The sequence below is a fragment of the Chiloscyllium punctatum genome, chromosome 11 (assembly GCF_047496795.1).
Source record: "Chiloscyllium punctatum isolate Juve2018m chromosome 11, sChiPun1.3, whole genome shotgun sequence".
NCBI classification, from domain to species: domain Eukaryota; kingdom Metazoa; phylum Chordata; class Chondrichthyes; order Orectolobiformes; family Hemiscylliidae; genus Chiloscyllium; species Chiloscyllium punctatum.
In genome coordinates, this window is record NC_092749.1 from 10,778,449 (window position 1) to 10,797,571 (window position 19,123).

General features: G+C 44.3%; 1 long non-coding RNA gene across 1 annotated transcript in view; it reads right to left on the reverse strand.

Moving 5' to 3' along the window:
• Nucleotides 1-5,496: 5,496 nt before the first annotated feature.
• LOC140482731 (uncharacterized) overlaps nt 5,497-19,123 on the reverse strand; it is a 41,521-nt gene continuing 27,894 nt past the window's right edge. Inside the window, exons 2-3 of the long non-coding RNA XR_011961781.1 lie at nt 12,560-12,747; nt 5,497-5,681 (exon numbers count right to left, since the gene is read on the reverse strand). This is a non-coding gene — a long non-coding RNA (uncharacterized lncRNA). The remainder of the gene's footprint in view (nt 5,682-12,559; nt 12,748-19,123) is intronic.

Genomic DNA, 19,123 nt, shown 5'->3' on the forward strand with positions numbered 1-19,123 from the left:
CAACAATCATCATACCTACTTTCCTGCTCTTTCCTTGTAACCCTTTGTTCCCTGACTTATCAACAATCTATCAAACTCAACCTTACACAGGCACAAGGACTGTGCCCCCACAGCTCTTTGTGGCAAGGACTTCCAAAGATTTACAACCATCAGAGAGAAGAAATTCCTCAACAGTGTTAGAATAGAACAGAATAGAATCCCTACAGTGTGGAAACTGGCCAGTTGGCCCAACAAGTCCACACTGACCCTCCAAGGAGTATCTCTCCCAGACTCATTCCCCAAACCTAGCCTACACATCCCTGACCACCTTGGGAAATTTAGCTTGTCCAATTCACCTAACCTACACACTGTGGGAGGAATCCAGAGCAGCCAGAGGAAATCCCCACAGGCATAGGGAAAATGTGAAAACTCCATGCAGACAGTTGCCCGAGGCTGGAATCAAAGCTGGTTCACTGGGGCTGTGACGCAGCAGTGCTAATCATTGAGCCACCATATAACCTGAGCCACTATGTTCTTGTCTTATTAATATTTTTATTGTGTATGAGTACCTGGGGAGCCAATGCAAGTAAGTGGGGTTAGTGTACAAATTAGCTATGATTAAATTAAATATTGCAGAAATAAATCCACAGAGGCTGGTGACACGTCACCTAGTCACTATTTATTTACATATGGAAAGTCCTTGAGAGTGATCCAGCTCCCTTAGAGCCAGCTCTCAGAGTGTTGGACTGTCTGATGCTCCTGATTTTATTTTTTTGTTTTTTAGTCCCCTTCCTCTCAGACACAGTCAAGGAGGAGAGTACGCACGTACGCACGCACTGATCCAGCTCCCTCAGAGGCAGCTCTCAGAGTAAACAGAACCTCTGACACACCTGTTTCTTTTTAAATTTTTCTATTTTTTAATTTTACCCCCCCATTCCCACCTAACTGCTAACTCCAAGGAGGAGAGTACGCATGCACGCACGCACACACGCACTAATCCAGCTCCATGCTCCTGGTTTTATCTGTCAGCTAGGGATCCTTGATTGGATCAGATTTGTTTTTCTTTATTTCTTCACGGGATGAGGGAGATGCTGGCTAGGCAGCATTTATTGCTCATCCCTAATTGCCCAGAGGAAAGTTAAAAGTCAATCCCATTGCTATAGGTCTGGAGTCACATGTAGGTGAGAACAGGTATGAGTGGCAGTATCCTTCCCGAAAGGACATTAGTGTACCAAATGGTTTTTTTCCAGCAATCGACAATGGATTAATGGTCATGAGAACCTTAATGCCAGATATTTATTGAATTCAAATTATACCATCTGCCATGGAAGGATTCAAACTCAAGCCCCCAGACATTATCTGGATCTCTGGATTAAAAGTCCAGTGATGGGGGGATTCAAGACTGCAGTGACCCAGCAAGTCTGAGTCTGTAGTGCTCTCCCTAAGACTCAGGCAAAGTGGGGTACCCGTCTTCACCACACCCTTTAAATCATTTTAGATAGCTTTTGCCCAGCATAGTTAGTCATTTTGCATCAAACTTGGACAGTTTGGTGTTGTTTTTAAAATGACGAAGGGCAAAAATTCCCGCAGTTCGCAACAGACAGGGTCCCATCCCCCACCTCCTCCCGCAGCAGCAGAGACGTCCGCGGCCGACTCGGGGGACTTACCTGCAGAGGTGGGCCTGATCTCCGGGATCAACAAACTCCAGGAAAAGATCAACGGCTTCAATGATGAATCAAGGTCCGGGTGGGAGTTGTTCTCGGTCGTACTGCAGAAGCATGACCAAGAAATCCAAAAATTGAACAGCGCGTCAGAGGGGCGGAGCCAGGGCCACGGCCTCGGAGTCGGCTAGCGAGTCATCCGTGGGCCAGGTCTGGGCTCTCGAGCAGCGAATCCAGACCCTGGAGGAGCACATCGACGACCTCGACAATCAGGGTCATCGAAAAAAATACTCGGTTGCTGGACCTTCCCGAATGGGAAGAGGACGGTCAGCTCACAATCTTTTTGGAGCAATGGCTCCCTCAAATATTAAAGTTGGAGCTGGGATCAGGGCCAGGTGCAGGAGGTGTGAGCCCACCGGGCAGCTATACGCAGGCCCAGGTTGGACCAGCGTCCCTGCCCAGTTCTATTCTGGCTCCAATGTTATAGAGATAAACAAATGCTTCTGGTAGCCTCCAGAGTCATGGGGAAGGTTCCCCAGGCCATGATACATTAGGGTTCCAGGGTAATGATATTTCAGGATTTTTCTCCAACCGTGGTCCACAAGAGGAGGGCATTCGATGAGATGAAGATACATTTAAAAGACCTAAATATTCCATACTCTATGCATTACCCAGCAAAGTTGCGCTTCAGCCACGAAGGATCGTGTATAACTTTGGAACACCAGACAAAGCTAAAGAATTCGAGGACTCTCCTAAATAGACTGTGGGATTTAAACCGTATGGATAACGATTTTATATTGCCTCCCACTGTCTACCCTTATTTCCTTCTTTATTTCTTTTCCCTTTTTGTCTTTCCTGGGGATGGAGGGGGTGGGGGCTTGTTTTTTACTCTCCCTTTTGTTTCTTTTTTTACAGGCTGTGCGGCTTATTTGACGTGTGTGTGTGTGTGTGTGTGTGTGTGTGTGGTGGGGGGGAGGTGGTTTGTTCTGTTTTATCGGTTTTTAGTGTGGGGTTTTCTTCTTTGTCAGCTTGCAGAGATTGTAACTTTGTAGTTTTATATTGTTATATTTTGTATTACCCTTGTTCAATGCACCAAGGTGTTGTTGGGGGGGAGGGAATGGGTCACTCACTTTTGGTTTTTCCAGGTCGAACCTCAGAGCAGGTATCAATATTAAATGCCCCCCTGACTACCCAGGAAGTTCTCGATGCAACTAGACAGCTCCAGATTGGCAAAGCGCATGGACCAGATGGATTCCAGGTTGAGTTTTATAAAGAATTTATAGGGGAACTGGCTGGGCCACTCGAATCGACCCCAAAGCTGCTGTGATCACTAACGATCTGTGCTCAGATAGCTTCAGTGTTGGTAGGGGCTGCTGTCAGGGATGCCCTCTCTCACCATTATTATTTACACTAGTGATTGAACCACGAGCGGAATCTATACGAACTGACCCTAGCATAATGGCCCTGAGGGTTTGTTCGGGTAAACATAAAATTACTCTCTATGCAGATGATGTCCTTCTTTTATCAAGTGATCCTTTAATATCTGTGCCCTGCTTAATTCAAGTGATCAATCTATTTTGCATGTTGTCAGGCTACAAAATTAATTTTATGAAATCGTAAACCATGCCGTTGGGTGGTCTCACCAGTATATCCAACTTACCGGACGAATCTTGCTTTCCCTTTCGGTGGTCACTGGAAGCTTTTCTATACTTAGGTATTTTTATTACCCCAGTATTTGGTAAGCTGTATAAAGCCAATTTTATGCACCTATTAGAGAAAGGACCTTCAACGCTGGGGAGATCTTCCAATATCCTTGTTAGGCAGAGTCGTCTTCGTTAAAATGAATATTCTACCTCATCTCCTATATCCCATGAGAATGCTCCCTCTGATGTTGCCGAGGCTGGCGTTGTGTAAGCACCACGGCTGGCTTGGTTCATTTATCTGTGATCATAGACGACCCCTTATCAAATTAGAAAAGCTGCAGCTTCCACAGGCAAGGGGAGGACTGCACTTTCCTGACTTCAGGAGGTATCAGTTGAGCTCTTTATTATTTTATGTGGCTGACTGGGTCTCTTGTGACCCACAATCAATTTGGTTAGATATAGAGACCTCCCAAGCAAAGTGTCCCCTCATCAATCTTTTATTTATGGATAAGATGAGAGCTATCATGGACTATTGCAAAAGTCCTATTGTACTTAATGCAATTAAAGCCTGGAGGATAATGTGACAAGATGAGGGTATTCCTGCAAAATACCTCCCCCGATAACCCCATAGTGGGAGCAGCGGGTTTCCAGCAAGGGCTGACAGATGCTACATTTAAAACGTGGAGGTCCAGAGGTATTTCTTGCCTGGGGGAACCTGTTTGATGGGAAGGTTATGATGTCTTTTGAGCAGTTGCACCAGAGGTTTGGACTGCCTAACAGGGACCTTTCTCGGTATATCCAAATAGAAGATTATATACAGAAGAACACTACAGTGATAGTCAATCCTTTCAAATCAGATAGGGAAAGGAGAGTGCTATGGCCAGTGGGCACCCCCCCACCTCCCTTCGGTCAGGACTCGTTATCACTCATTACATAAGGATGTATCGAAAGATATGGAACAATTATTTAAAATATGGAACCAAGAATTGGGGTTTGGAATCTCTTCAGAAATGTGGGAGGACATCTGTGAAAATGCCAGAAAGATCTCTATTTGTAACAGAGCTCAAGTTATTCAATTAAAGATACTCCACAGGGTTCATATAGCACCTGAACAACTCACAACATTTAAGGTAGGAGCATCCCCAATGTGTCCTAAATGGAAAATAGAAGTTGGCACTCTCACGCACTGTCTATGGACATGCCGTAAGATCCGCAGGTATTGGGACAGAGTAGCGAAAGCCTTGACAGAGATCTTTGGTACAGGGATTAGACTGGATCCAATGTCTCTACTTTTGGGCTTTTCACATTTTCCCTCCCTGGCACAGGTTTATCATGGAATATATCCCCCTTGACTTCCTTACAAATACGGTGCACCAAAAAACTGAATTATTCTATCAAACATGGCAGCCTTATTGAACTATATTGGCACAGATATTTCGGCCATATTGTCCAGGGCTTTTGTCTGGCTGTGGCAGTGGTTCTGGATGGTCCGTGGGACCCCAGAAGGAAGAATCCTGTATAAATATGGGTTTTATTATGACTTGATGTAAATCTATTTTTAGCACGTACTTAGTTATTTAATTATTTTGTTGTTTATCGCTAGTAATGTGCGATATCCTATTCTATGTTTTGGTTGTTTGTAGGATAGATCAGTAGTTTATTGGGTTTTTCACCTTTTTCTTGTTTGTCGTTTCGGTTATTTTAAAAAATTTTTTCTTACTTATTTAACCTTACATTGGTGTTTATACTTGTACTACTTTTGTAATTTTGTAAAAAAAACTTTTGAAAGTTTTCTTTTTTCAATAAAAGTATCTATAAAAAAAAGTCCATTGATAATATCACTAGGCTATTGCCTCCCTTATTGACAGCCCCAATCAGGGAACTCATACCCTATGTTATCCAACTCGCTGACCTTGTTATAATCACTACACTTAGGACAAACTTGAGGAACTGAATGAAGAACCTGTTTACATTAGAGTGCCTTTGTAAAAACAAATTGAACATTTTGTAATTCATCTGTAAACCATCAAAAGAATTACAAATTATTAATCATGTTTGTCTTCTTAAACCCTGATCCATGACACATCATCCAGTCTGGCAATTTATCCAGGGCATTCCAGACTACTGCATGGCGTGTCAGCAGTATACTGGCTCAGCAAGCTGTGTCTTTATATCTCCCATATTTTGTGACTAATGTGGAAATGAAGGCATAATGGTAAAGGCACGAGACTGATGACTGTGGAGGCTCACGCTAATCCTCTGGGGAGACTGGTTCAATACTCACCAAGGTAGCTGGCAGAATTCAAATTTGTTTCATAAATCCTGGAATTGAATGATGAAACTCTCGTCAATTGTCATCTACTCCACTCCCCATTCCTTAATCTGGTTCACGAATTTCCTGTAGGAAAGAAACATGGCATCAATGACCTTTTTTGATTTTTTATATTCCTTTGTATGAGTTGTTGACATTACTGGCCACAGCAATATTTATTCACCATTCTTTATTGCCTTGGTCAGAAATAACCAACCAAATTAGATATAATTCCAGGCTGTGGATGAGGATTTGAACTGTCATAACATTCAAGGCTATGAGCCAAGTGCTGGAAAGTGAGATTAGGGTAGATAGATTGATGCAGATTTGATGGGTTGAATGGCCTCTTATATGCTGTATGACTCCAGACCCCCAGCAATGTGGTTGATGTTAACTGCATTTTGAATTGGTTTGGCAAAGCACTCTGTTCAAGGGCACTTAGGGATGGGCAACAGGTGTTGGCCTTGATCACATTGCATGAAAGAATAAACAAAAATCAGCCATTGTCTCAGGGCAAACTTCATCAAGGTGATCAGTGTAAACAATATACTGACATCCTGAAAGTGAACATGACAAAGCTCTATAATGCAGGCCATCTCACTTGGGAAAACATTGGGCTGACCCACCCCTTTTGGAGGTGAGCACTAAAACTTGGTTCAGCTTCAGTGATTCTTTGATGACCATCTCCACCACAGCTGTAAAACTCCCACATGCCCAGAAGAAGGGCAGTAGTGAAACATCATCAACAATGACAATATGGACAACCAGTTCTGTGGTCACTTCTGCTGATCTGGCACTGCACTCTCCAGTCATGAGAAGATCTACAGAACTTTGGGTATACTTGGAGAAAGTGAAGACTGCAGATGCTTGAGATCAGAGTCGAGAGTGTGGCGTTGGAAAAGCGCAGCAGGTCAGACAGCATCCAAGGAGCAGCAGAGTCAACGTTCTGAGCATAAGCCAGATTCTCCTGTTCCTCGGATGCTTTCCACCACCACTCTCTCGACTTTGGGTGCACTTGAGCAACATACAGCCTACCATAGAGCCATAGATTTGTACAGCACGGAAGGAGGACTTTTGGCCCATCATGTTTGTGCTGGCCATTGAGCATCTATCTATCCCATTTTCCAAAACTTGGCCCATAGCCTTGTATGCTGTGGCATTTGAAGTGATGATCTATGTACTTCTCAAATGTTGTGATGGTTCCCATCTTGACCATCATTTCAGGCAGTAAGTTCCAGTTATTCACTACACCCTGCATGAACAAATCATCCTTAATTCCCATTTAAAGCTTAAATCTATGACCCGGTTAATAATCCCTCTACCAAGGGATAGTTCTTGCTATCTCCCTTATCTATGCCTTCATAATCCTGTACACCTCAGTCAGAACCCCTACCTCATCCTTCTCCACTCTAAGAGAAACAATCATAGCCTATCTTGTCTCTCTTCATGGCTACCTCTGTTGTCAGAGGTCATCCTTCAATGGGGCATTTGGCACATAGACTCACAGATCTAAATCTGTTCCTATCATGCCTGCTCCATCATTCTGTGTTGGTGTCCAGTACTGTGGTGAGTTCTGGGTCCACTACTTTTCATCATTTATATAAATGATTTGGATGTGAGCATAAGAGGTATAGTCAGTAAATTTGCAGATGACAAAAAAATTGGAGGTGCAAAGAAGGTTACCTCAGATTACAATGGGATCTTGATCAGATGGGCCAATGGGCTGTGAAGTGGCAGATGGAGTTTAATTCAGATAAATGTGAGGTGCTGCATTTTTGGAAATCAAATCTTAGCAGGACTTATACACTTAATGGTAAGGTCGAAGGGAGTGTTGCTGAACAAAGAGATCTTGGAATGCAGGTTCATAGCTCCTTGAACGTAGAGTCGCATGCAGATAGAATAGTGAAGAAGACATTTGATTTGCTTTACATTATCGGTCAGAGTATTCAGTACAGGAGTTGGGAGGTCATGTTGCGGCTGTACAGCGCATTGGTTAGACCAGTATTGGACTAATGTGTGCAATTCTGGTTTCCTTCCTATCGGAAAGATGTAGTGAAACTTGAAAGGAGTCAGAAAGGATTAACAAGAATGTTGTCAGGATTGGAGGGAGCAGTTCAATAGGCTAGGGCTGTTTTCACTTGAGCGTCAGAGGCTGAGGGGTGACCTTAAAGAGGTTTATACATTCATAAGGGACATGGATAGGATAAATATAGAATGTCTTTTCCCTGGGGTGGGGGAGTCCAGAACGAGAGGGCATAGGTTTAGGGTGAGAGGGGAAATATATGAAAGAGACGTAAGGGGCAACTTTTTCACACAGATGGTACGTGTATGGAATGAGCTGCCAGAGGGAGTGGTGGAGGCTGGTACAATTGCAACATTTAAAAGGCATCGGGATGGGTATTTGAATAGGAAGGGTTTGGAGGGATATGGGCCATGTGCTGGCAAGGTGGGACTAGATTGGGTTGGGATATCTGGTCGGCATGGATGAGTTGGACCGAAGGGTCTGTTTCCGTGCTGTACATCTCTATGACTCTATGACTCTTATAGTTAGATTTGAGATTATTGCTAGATGGATTAGAGAGAATATGTGGAATAATATTTTCCTCCTCTGTGAGGTGGGTGTTTGGAATTCACTGCCTGGTTTGGTTATGAAGGCAAAAACCTTCTACCCGTTTGAAAGGTAGCTGGAGCACTGTGACCTGAACGTGGAATTGGAATGGCTGGCTAGTTTGGTTTTCTCTCTCTGCCTGCACAGATACAATGGACAGAATGGCTGCTCTCTGTACTGTCACTTTTCCCTTGTTCCAGATCATGGCTGATCATCCACCTCAATAACCCTTTCTTGCGCTATCCCTGTATTCATTGATGTCATTCGTCTCCAAAAGCTGAAGGATTCTGTCTTAAACCCGCTAAAAGATTGAACTTCTCAGCCCTCTAAAGTAGACAATGCCAAAGATCGACCACAGTCTGGATGAAGAAATACATCCTCATCCCAGTCATAAAATGGCCTCTGTCTTATTCTGAAACTGCGCCCCTGGTTCTAGGCTCATCATCTTGGGGAAATAGCCACACCTCATAAATTTCAATGTAATCACCTCTCGTTCTTTGAAACTACAGAGAATACAGGCCCAGCCAAAGTACTCTTGAAATATGGTCACATAAGAAACACTGCATTCTACAAACAGCAAATTCCCATTAACTGCATGGTTACACAGGGCAATCTGTTTTAGGATTGTTTGTTGAAGGATAGTTATTGGCCTTGTTCTTTTTGAAGTATGCGATCTTTTATTTCCACTGGAGATGGTGTCTCAGTTTGACGTCCTCATCAGAAAGATGGCATCACCCTGAGCACAGACTGTAGTATCAGTCAATACTTGTACAATTCGAATGCATTTCTAATCTGGTTATGACTTACGTGATGTACACTTACGTTATTCACAGTCTGGAAGCATTTAGTCTAGGCATCTTAAAAATGATGTCCATTGTTAAATTCAGAAGCAGCACCCTGTGGATGATCCGTGTCAGTGCAGGTGCAGTCTTTCAGATACCAAATTGAACTATTGGCATGATACCAGCTTTCACTTAGCCAACCTGGTGCAAATTCAGCTAAACCATTTTAGAATGCATAGCCTTCTGTGTCCAGTTGAGTACAGAATAATGGTGCACAATCTTTAAAATTGGAACGAGACTGTTCAAGAATGAAATCTCAAGGCATTTCATCTGAAAAAGTGGTGGAAATCTCTTCCACAAGATGTTGTAGATGCTAGGGTTTAATTAAAACTTACGGTGATTGTCGTTGAATTTTTCTTGAGTGAGGTTATCATGGTATATAGAGATCTTTCATGAATCCTTATGTTCTTAAGTCCTAGAGGATTAGAAAACTGCCAATGGAATACCCTTTTTCAAAAAAGAAGACAAAAAATGGTAAATATAGGCCAGCTTGCTTAATATCTGTCATCAGGAAAATGGTAGAGTTCATATACAGATGTATTAGCAGAGCTTTTTGCTTTGAATTGGCAAGCATTATGTACCTCAAATACCACAAAGTTTTCTTTATTGTTCTGTCCAATTATTATTTTAAATTTCTTTACCTCCATGTCAATATACTTGTTCAATCGAATGACCACTAAAAATATCAACAGTTGATTCAGTTTCAAGTCAATTTTCCTTAAATACTTCGAACTTTGCTGTGCAACTTGTAAGGGTTCAGAAAAGATTAACAAATATGTTGCCAGGGTTTTGGTGGGGAGGGTGTTTTGAACTATCAGGAGAGGCTGAATAGGCTGGGGCTATTTTCCCTGGAGCATCAGAGGCTGAGGAGTGACTTCATAGTATCCTGGAGATTTTCTATTAATTAGTGTCTTTTTACATTGATTGTGGACCTCATAGAGCCACAGAGATGTGCAGCACAGAAACAGATCCTTTGGTCCACCTTGCCCTTGCCAAGCAGATATCCAAAATTAATTTTGTCTCATTTGCCAGCACGTGGCCCAAACTGATCTAAATACTACTTATTCATGTACCTATCCAGTTGCTTTTTAAATGTTGTAATCATGCCAGTCTCCTTCCCTTCATCTGGCACCTCATTCCATACACGCATCACCCTCTGCGTGAAAACTTTGCCCCTTAGGTCCCTTTTTTATATCTTTTCCCCCTCTCACCCTAAATCTATGCCCTCTGCTTCTGGACTCACCCAACCTGGGGCAAGACCTTGTCTATTCAACTTATCCATGCTCCTCATGATCTTATAAACATGATTATCTGGAATATTTGATCAACCAGTACACTCCTGGTCCCATAGATTAGATTAGATTAGATTCACTACAGTGTGGAAAGAGGCCCTTCGGCCCAACGCATCCAAGCCGACCCTCCGAAGGGCAACCCACCCAGATCCATTTCCCGACACCTAACACTACGGGCAATTTAACATGGCCAATTCACCTAACCTGCACATCTTTGGATTGTGGGAGGAGACTGGAAGAAACCAAGGCAGACACTGGGAGAATGTGCAAACTCCACACAGATGCCCGAGGCGGGAATTGAACCTGGGTCCCTGGCACTGTGAGGCAGCAATGCTAATCACTAAGCCACTGTGCTACCCCATAGGTGCTGGTTAATATTTTATTGAACCATTTTTGGGAAATACCAAGTAGAATATACAGAGGCAAGAAGTGTGGTGCTGGAAAAGCACAGCCAATCAGACAGCATCCGAGGAGTAGGAGAGTCAACTGTTCGAGCACAGGGCCTTCATCAGGATGCACAGAGAAACAGCTGACATTGTATAAATAGAGGTAAAAACAATGACTGCAGATGCTGGAAACCAGATTCTGGATTAGTGGTGCTGGAAGAGCACAGCAGTTCATGCAGCATCCAAGGAGCTTCGAAATCGACGTTTCGGGCAAAAGCTCTTCATCAGGAATAAAGGCAGTGAGCCTGAAGCGTGGGGGAGGAGACCACATCGGGAGCATCGGGAGTTACTTGCACATCCACTAATATCATTTATTGTATCCGTTGCTCCCGATGCGGTCTCCTCTACATTGGGGAAACTCTGCGCCTCCGAGCAGAGCGCTTTAGGGAACATCTCCGGGACACCCGCACCAATCAACCACACTGCCCCGTGGCCCAACATTTCAACTCCCCCTCCCACTCTGCCGAGGACATGGAGGTCCTGGGCCTCCTTCACCGCCGCTCCCTCACCACCAGACGCCTGGAGGAAGAACGCCTCATCTTCCGCCTCGGAACACTTCAACCCCAGGGCATCTATGTGGACTTCAACAGTTTCCTCATTTCCCCTTCCCCCACCTCATCCTAGTTTCAAACTTCCAGCTCAGTAACTGTCCCCATGACTTGTCCGGACTTATCCTACCTGCCTATCTCCTTTTCCACCTATCCACTCCACCCTCTCCTCCCTGACCTATCACCTTCATCCCCTCCCCCACTCATCCATTGTACTCTATGCTACTTTCTCCCCACACCCACCCTCCTCTAGCTTATCTGTCCATACTTCAGGCTCACTGCCTTTATTCCTGATGAAGGGCTTTTGCCTGAAACGTCGATTTTGAAGCTCCTTGGATGCTGCCCGAACTGCCCCCCGCGCCCCCCCACCCCCCCCCCCCCCCCCCATCTTGTTCAGATTATCAAGGTTGTTCTGTAGTCGAAAGGATAGCTTTAGATTCCAGGAGGATCTAGATGTGCTGACCAGTGTCTGTTTTCACTGGAGTTTAGGAGAATGAGAGAGAGCTCTCACTGAAACATAAAAGACTTTTAGGGGTCTCGACAGGATAAATGTGGAGGAGTTGTTTCCCCTTTTGGGAAAGACGATGTCCAGAGAAAAGTCTTGGAATAAGAGGTAACTCATATTGGAGAGGGATGAGGAGGAATGTTTTGAGGGTGGTGAATCTGTGGAATTCTTTATAACAGAAGGCTACCAAGGCTGGTTTCATAAGTGTGTTCAAAGTTGAGATCGACAAAACTTTAATTGACATGGGACTGAAGTGCTCGGGGAAAAGGCAGAAAAGTAGGGTTGAGTATTGGGTGGCACGGTGGCATAGTGGTTAGCACTGCTGCCTCACAGCGCCAGAGACCCGAGTTTAATTCCCGCCTCAGGCAACTGTCTGTGTGGAGTTTGCACATTCTCCCCGTGTCTGCGTGGGTTTCCTCCCACGGTCCAAAAATGTGCAGGTTAAGTGAATTGGCTATGTTAAATTGCCCATAATGTTAGGTGAAGGGGTAAATGTAGGGGAATGGGTCTGGGTGGGTTGCTTTTTGGAGGGTCGGTGTGGACTTGTTGGGCCGAAGGGCCTGTTTCCACACTGTAAGTAATCTAATCTAAAAAAAAACCTCTTTTCAAAGAAAGGCCACCATCCCATTGATTAATCTGATGAAGCTCGTTACAGCCCCTTTATGTCAAATATATCCTTCCTTGCAGATCAAAACTATACACAGTACTCTAGTTTCAGTCTTACCAAGTTGCTGTAAACTGTTGCAGTGAAACGTCTTTACTCTTGTCCTGAAATGCCTCTATAATGAAGGTAAACTTCTTGACTTTTGCATTTGGATCTTTCCTTTAGGTGACTCATGGACGTGGATATCCAAATCCTCTTGATCACCAACACTTCCCAGTCTCTTCACCAATTAGTTGAGCAGATTGGTCCTGTGTTCACTGGAATATAGACGAATGAGAGGCGGCACTGTTGAAACATACAAGAGAGCTTGACAGGGTACATGCAGGAAACTTGTTTCCCTTGCAGGAGAGTTTAGGGCCATAATAATCTCAGAAAGAAGGATTGCACATTTAAAACAAAGACAAAGAAGAATTCTTTCACTCAACGGGGAGTGAGTTTGTGAAATGTTTTACCACCGAGGGCTGTCAAGGCTGGGTCATTAATTACATTGACAGCTGAACTATTATCTTTGTCATGTTAGTGACCTTTCATTTCACCTATCCAAGTTTCTTTGAAGTCTCCTTGCATCCTTCTCAAAACATACATTTCCCTCTGGTTTCATCAGCAAATCTGGAAATATTACCATTGACTCCCCCACAACTAATCCCTGATATGGATTGTGAGCCTGGCCTGATCCTTGTGATATCAAACCCCATGTTCTGATTGGTATTAACAATCCTGTACAAGCATTTGTCAAAGTGCAGAGCAGCTCTCCCACCCAAACTTACACCACAAACTGAAAGTTACTGAGGTCCATTAGTTGTCTATTCACTGCTGCTTGTGAAATCTTACTGTGTGCAAAATGGCTCCTGCATTAGCCTACATTGTATGCTCCTACTGTAATAGAGTGAGAACAGTCATGGAGTCCCTAATCCATGGACAGTGAACATTCAGCACATTGAGTGAATGCTGGCTCTCTGTACAGCAATCCAGTTCATTCCATTCCTCTACTCTATCCCTGTACACCTGCCAGCTTCTTTCCTTGCTTGCTGTCCAATTTCCTTTTGAAATCATTCATCATGCTTATGCGGAAAGTCAGGAGGCGTGGGTTTGTGGGAAATTTGGCCAGTTGGATAGAGAACTGGCGAACCGGTCGAAGTCAGAGAGTGGTGGTAGATGGTAAATATTCAGCCTGGAGCCCAGTTACAAGTGGAGTTCCGCAGGGATCAGTCCTGGGTCCTCTGCTGTTTGTAATTTTTATTAATGACTTGGAAGAGGGAGTCGAAGGATGGATCAGTAAATTTGCAGACGATACGAAGATTGGTGGAGTTGTGGATAGTGAGTAGGGCTGTTATCGGCTGCAAAGGGACTTAGATATGATGCAGAGCTGGGCTGAGGAGTAGCAGATGGATGTTCAACCCTGTCAAGTGTGAGGTTGTCCATTTTGGAAGGACAAATAAGAATGCGGAATACAGGGTTAACGGTAGGGTTCTTAGTAAGGTGGAGGAGCAGAGGGATCTTGGGGTCTATGTTGATAGCTCTTTGAAAGTTGCCACGCAGGTGGATAGAGCTGGTCAGAAGGCCTGTGGTGTATTAGCGTTCATTAGCAGAGGGATTGAATTCCAGAGTCGTGAGGTGATGTTGCAGCTGTACAGGACCTTGGTCAGGCCACATTTGGAGTACTGTGTGCAGTTCTGGTCACCTTACTTTAGGAAAGATGTGGAAGCTTTGGAGAGGGTGCAGAGGAGATTTACCAGGATGTTGCCTGGAATGGAGAATAGGTCGTACGAGGATAGGTTGAGAGTGCTAGGCCTTTTCTCATTGGAACAGCGAAGGATGAAGGGTGATTTGATAGAGTTTTATAAGATGATCAGGGGAATAGATAGAGTAGACAGTCAGAGACTTTTTCCCCGGGTACAACTGAGTGTTACAAGTGGACATAAATTTAAGGTGAAGGATGGAAGGTATAGGGGGGATGTCAGGGGTAGGTTATTTACCCAGAGAGTGGTGGGGGCATGGAATGCACTGCCTGTGGGAGTGGCAGAGTCAGAATCATTGGTGACCTTTAAGCGGCAATTGGATAGGTACATGGATAGGTGCTTAAGCTAGGACAAATGTTCAGCACAACATCGTGGGCCGAAGGGCCTATTCTGTGATGTTTGGTTCTATGTTCTATGTTCTATGTTCTATGTTCTATTCCTGACTCCAACACTCTCAGGGGTAGCAGATTCCAGACCATTGGCACTTGTTGTTTACAAAACAAAGGTCGCCCCAAAACTCCCTGTCTGCACCTCTTGCACAAAGCCTTGAACCTCTTATGAAGGTGTTGGCTTGCCTTTTGAGTCAGAAAGCTTTGGCTTCATGGTGCCCACTCCACTGATATGATCCCAGTTGACAGTCTGGGTGCAGTACTGAGGGAGTACAGCACTGTTGGGACTGTCATTCTTCTCATCAGCTATTAAACCAAGATCCGACCTCTAGTTTAAAGAAGTTCAGGAGATTTCTGCCCAATGATATTTACATTATTTATTCGTCAATCAATCTAACTAAAACAAGGTATCTTATAGAATCACATAAAATTAGGAATTCACAGCACAGAAAGAGGCTCAATGTTTATAGCTAAGAATGAATCTGTGGTATAGGGGCAAAAGGGTGTGGAAGGGTTACAATTGAGTATTCCTTAAGCACCACCCACTAAGATTATGTTATTTAGATCTGGGGAAAAAACAACTCTGGATTTCAAAGAAGGAAGATGAACCATCTCAGTCTTTCTCATAGCTTCTGTAACAATGCCTGTCACATCCAACTAATCTGTACCTAGTTATAATAGAGTCATTGTCTTAAGAGGCATTTGGATGGGTATATGAATAGGAAGGGTTTGGAGGGATATGGGCCGGGTGCTGGCAAGTGGGATGAGATTGGGTTGGGATATCTGGTCGGCATGGACGGGTTGGACTGAAGGGTCTGTTTTCATGCTGTACATCCCCATGACTTTATGAGTCTATGTAGTAGATCACATCTTGTTTAAGACAAGAATCTATTGTTGTTACACTATCAACAGGTTTCCCTCTACTGCAGTTGATCAAGCAGGCCCTGTAGATCCCTAACTTGAAGGAATATGGCCACAGCAAATCTCTCACAGTGAGAAATAGTCGAGAGCACAACATGATATGCAGTAATACAGACTGAACATGTAACATAGCTTGCTGCGTTCTGGTCTGTCATCCACGAGGGTTACAGCGAGATTGGAGATTCGGAAATGAGACACTGAGCTCCAGACAACAGTTACTCTCTGGGTGAAGAAATTCCCCCATGACTCCCTATCAGTTCTTTTGTCAGTTTATGCTCTCTTCTAATCGAAAAATGCCCCTCTTATCTACTCTATTGTGGATCCTTATAATTTTATACACTTTCCTGTCAGCCTCCTCCATCCTAAAGAATGCAACTTCAGCCAATCCACAGCTATTACTCCAAGCTGAATTCTGAATTCCTGGCAGCATCTTCGTTTCTCTCCTCTGTACCTTCGATACTGTGATACAATCTTCCCTGAAATATGGAAACCAAATCTACAGGCAGTACTCTTGCTGCTTTTTAACAGGTTGTATCGTGGTTAGTACTGCTGCCTCACAGTGCCTGGGTTCAATTCCAGCCCTGGCTGACTGTTTATGTGGAGTTTGCACATTCTCCCTTTGTCTGTGTGGATTTTCTCTGGGTGTTGCAGATTCCTCGTAAAGATATGCAGGGTTAGATGGATTAGCCATGGTTGAAAAAAAAATCCATGTGATGGGGATGCAGCAGAGGGCTGGGTTTGGTTGGGCTGCTCTTTGGAGGGTTGGTGCAAACTCGATGGAACGATGGCCTCTTTCTGTACTGTAGGCATTCTACGACTCTCGTGCTTTAGGCATAGCCTCTCAATCCTTTGATCTCAGTAGTCAGATCATAGGACATAGGAGCAAAAGTAGGCTATGGCCATGTGTCAGACTATGGGCCAAGGGCTAGAAAATGAGCTTGGAGTAGTTGGGTGCTTGATTTTGACTGGCATAGACTTGATGGGTTGAAGGGCCTAGGTTCCATTCAATAGACCCCTATAACGAAAGGCCAATCTGCTCATACAGTCTGCTCTGCTATTCAGTAAGATCATGGCTGATCTGATTACCCTCAACTCCACTTTCTCACCTTTTCTCCATAATCCTTCATTCCTAATTGTGGGATTGTTCTGTGTGCAATGAGTTGCCACAATTTCTACCTTACAGCAGGTGTGAGCAGATTGGAGGGACTCATTTTAATACCACTGTGAAAAATTGCAAATAGTTCAACCAATTTCCTTCAACCTGTTATTTTTCAAGTGACTCCGGTCCTGACTTGTTCCATGTGGTGACACTGAATGGCCTCAGACTGACTGGGAATGGGCAATGAATGCTGTTTTGTCCACACTGAGGAACTTGAGGAACTATCTGTATCAGCTGCAAGGTCCAAGGGTTTTCTGTGTGCCAGGTCACTGACTCCAATCCAGCCAAATTTCTGAAGACTGGCAGAGCTTTTGCTGCTGGTTATAGTGATACTAACATGCTGACGTGCCTTTTTCATCCCTAGTTTAACCATTGTTTAACTGTTGTCAATAAAGTCTCGTCATTTTTTCTCGTCATTCCTGATGAAGGGCTTTTGCCCGAAACCTCGATTTTACTGCTCCTCGGATGCCGCCTGACCTGCTGTGTTTTTCCAGCACCATTCTGATCTAAACACTGGTTCCCAGCATCTGCAGTCTTCACTTTTGCCTAATAAAGTTTAATTTCCACTTTAATTGCCCAGCAGTAGTATTTGCCACAAAAATATTAAATGCCAGAGAATGCTTGACTTTCAAACCTGATACATCTGCTCGTGTTCTCTTAGTGAATGACTTGCATTTTCACCCCTCCCTTCCAATGTCGACAAACTGTGAATTTACCTCCAGGCTTTTATTAATCCTTATGACTACACTTTTCCTGAACCTTCCTTTACTTGCCTCAACAAATATTTAGTCTACCTGCTCCTCCTAAGCTAGAGGCTGAAAAAACTTTGAAGTTATAATTATTTTCTTAAGAGTATCACTAATTTCTTATCCATTCGCCGTTTGATGTTTCCCCTTTTCAACACAGGAATTGCGAGATTCAAAATGATAAAATTCCATCGAGTTCACTCTCTATCATCCTGGACTCCCTTGGCTGGATTAATCCCAGTGATCAATTTTGACCAATGGATCTACAGCAGAGCCAGGCATGAGCTCAGGAAAGCCCTCAGTGGTGGAGAGTTTTGGAAATTGCTTCAACATTACTAGTTCCTTCCACTCACAACACACCATGTCTCAAATCAAGTTCATTGGAATAGGATCCAGCCATTCAGCCCCTTGAGCCTGTTCTGTCATTCAATTTGATGATGGCTGATCTATATATTCATTCATTCTAAACATTGTAGGTAGATGAACCCAAACCTCCCCTCCAATACTGCTATCTCTAAGGTTCTGGCTGAACTTCTCCAAGAGAAAATAGTCAAACCGTACAATTCAACTTTAATAGTTTATTGGAAGGTTGATTAATTTTCAAACATCAGTAAACTATCATCCTCTTAAATTAAAATCTGCATTCGACTCACCAGTGCCTGTGAGTTTGATGCTGTTTGGTGCTGTTACAAATGCAAGCTTGTGTCCTTTGCTAAGTTTGGATCCTACTTACTATGCTACCTTTGAGAAACAAAATTACACCAGTAACAACGATTGTCACAAGAACCCCTCCACCAAACTGCAAATTCTTACGTATTGAAGCACTCTGCTAACAACTGAAGCCAGTTTTGATGGGGGAAGATCCTGCTACACCCCGCGCTGGCCAATTACCTGCCCTCGACCTCTTCATTTTCAACTGCCGCCGGGACATTAACTGCCTCAACCTGTCGACCCCCCTCCCTCACTCCAACCTCTCACCCTCACAACGCACAGCCCTCCAATCCCTCTGCTCTAATCCCAACGTCACCATTAAGCCAGCGGATAAAGGGGGCGCAGTGGTAGTCTGGCGCACTGACCTCTACACCACTGAAGCCAAACGCCAACTCGAGGACACCTCTTCCTACTGCCCCCTCGACCATGACCCCACACCCCATCACCAAACCATCATCTCCCAGACCATACAGAACCTCATCACCTCAGGAGATCTCCCACCCACAGCTTCCAACCTCATAGTCCGAGAACCCCGCACTGCCCAGTTCTACCTCCTTCCCAAGATCCACAAGCCTGACCACCCTGGCCGACCCATTGTCTCAGCATGCTCCTGCCCCACTGAACTCATCTCTACCTACCTCGACACTGTCCTATCCCCCCTAGTCCAGAAACTCCCCACATACGTTCGAGACACCACCCACGCCCTCCACCTCCTCCAAGACTTCCGTTTCCCTGGCCCCCAACGCCTCATCTTCACCATGGATATCCAATCCCTCTACACCTCCATCCGCCATGACCAGGGCCTCCAAGCCCTCTGTTTTTTCCTCTCCAGACATCCCCAACAGTACCCTTCCACTGACACTCTCATTCATTTGGCCGAACTGGTCCTCACCCTTTACAATTTCACCTTTGAATCCTCCACTTCCTCCCGACCAAAGGCATAGCCATGGGCACACGTA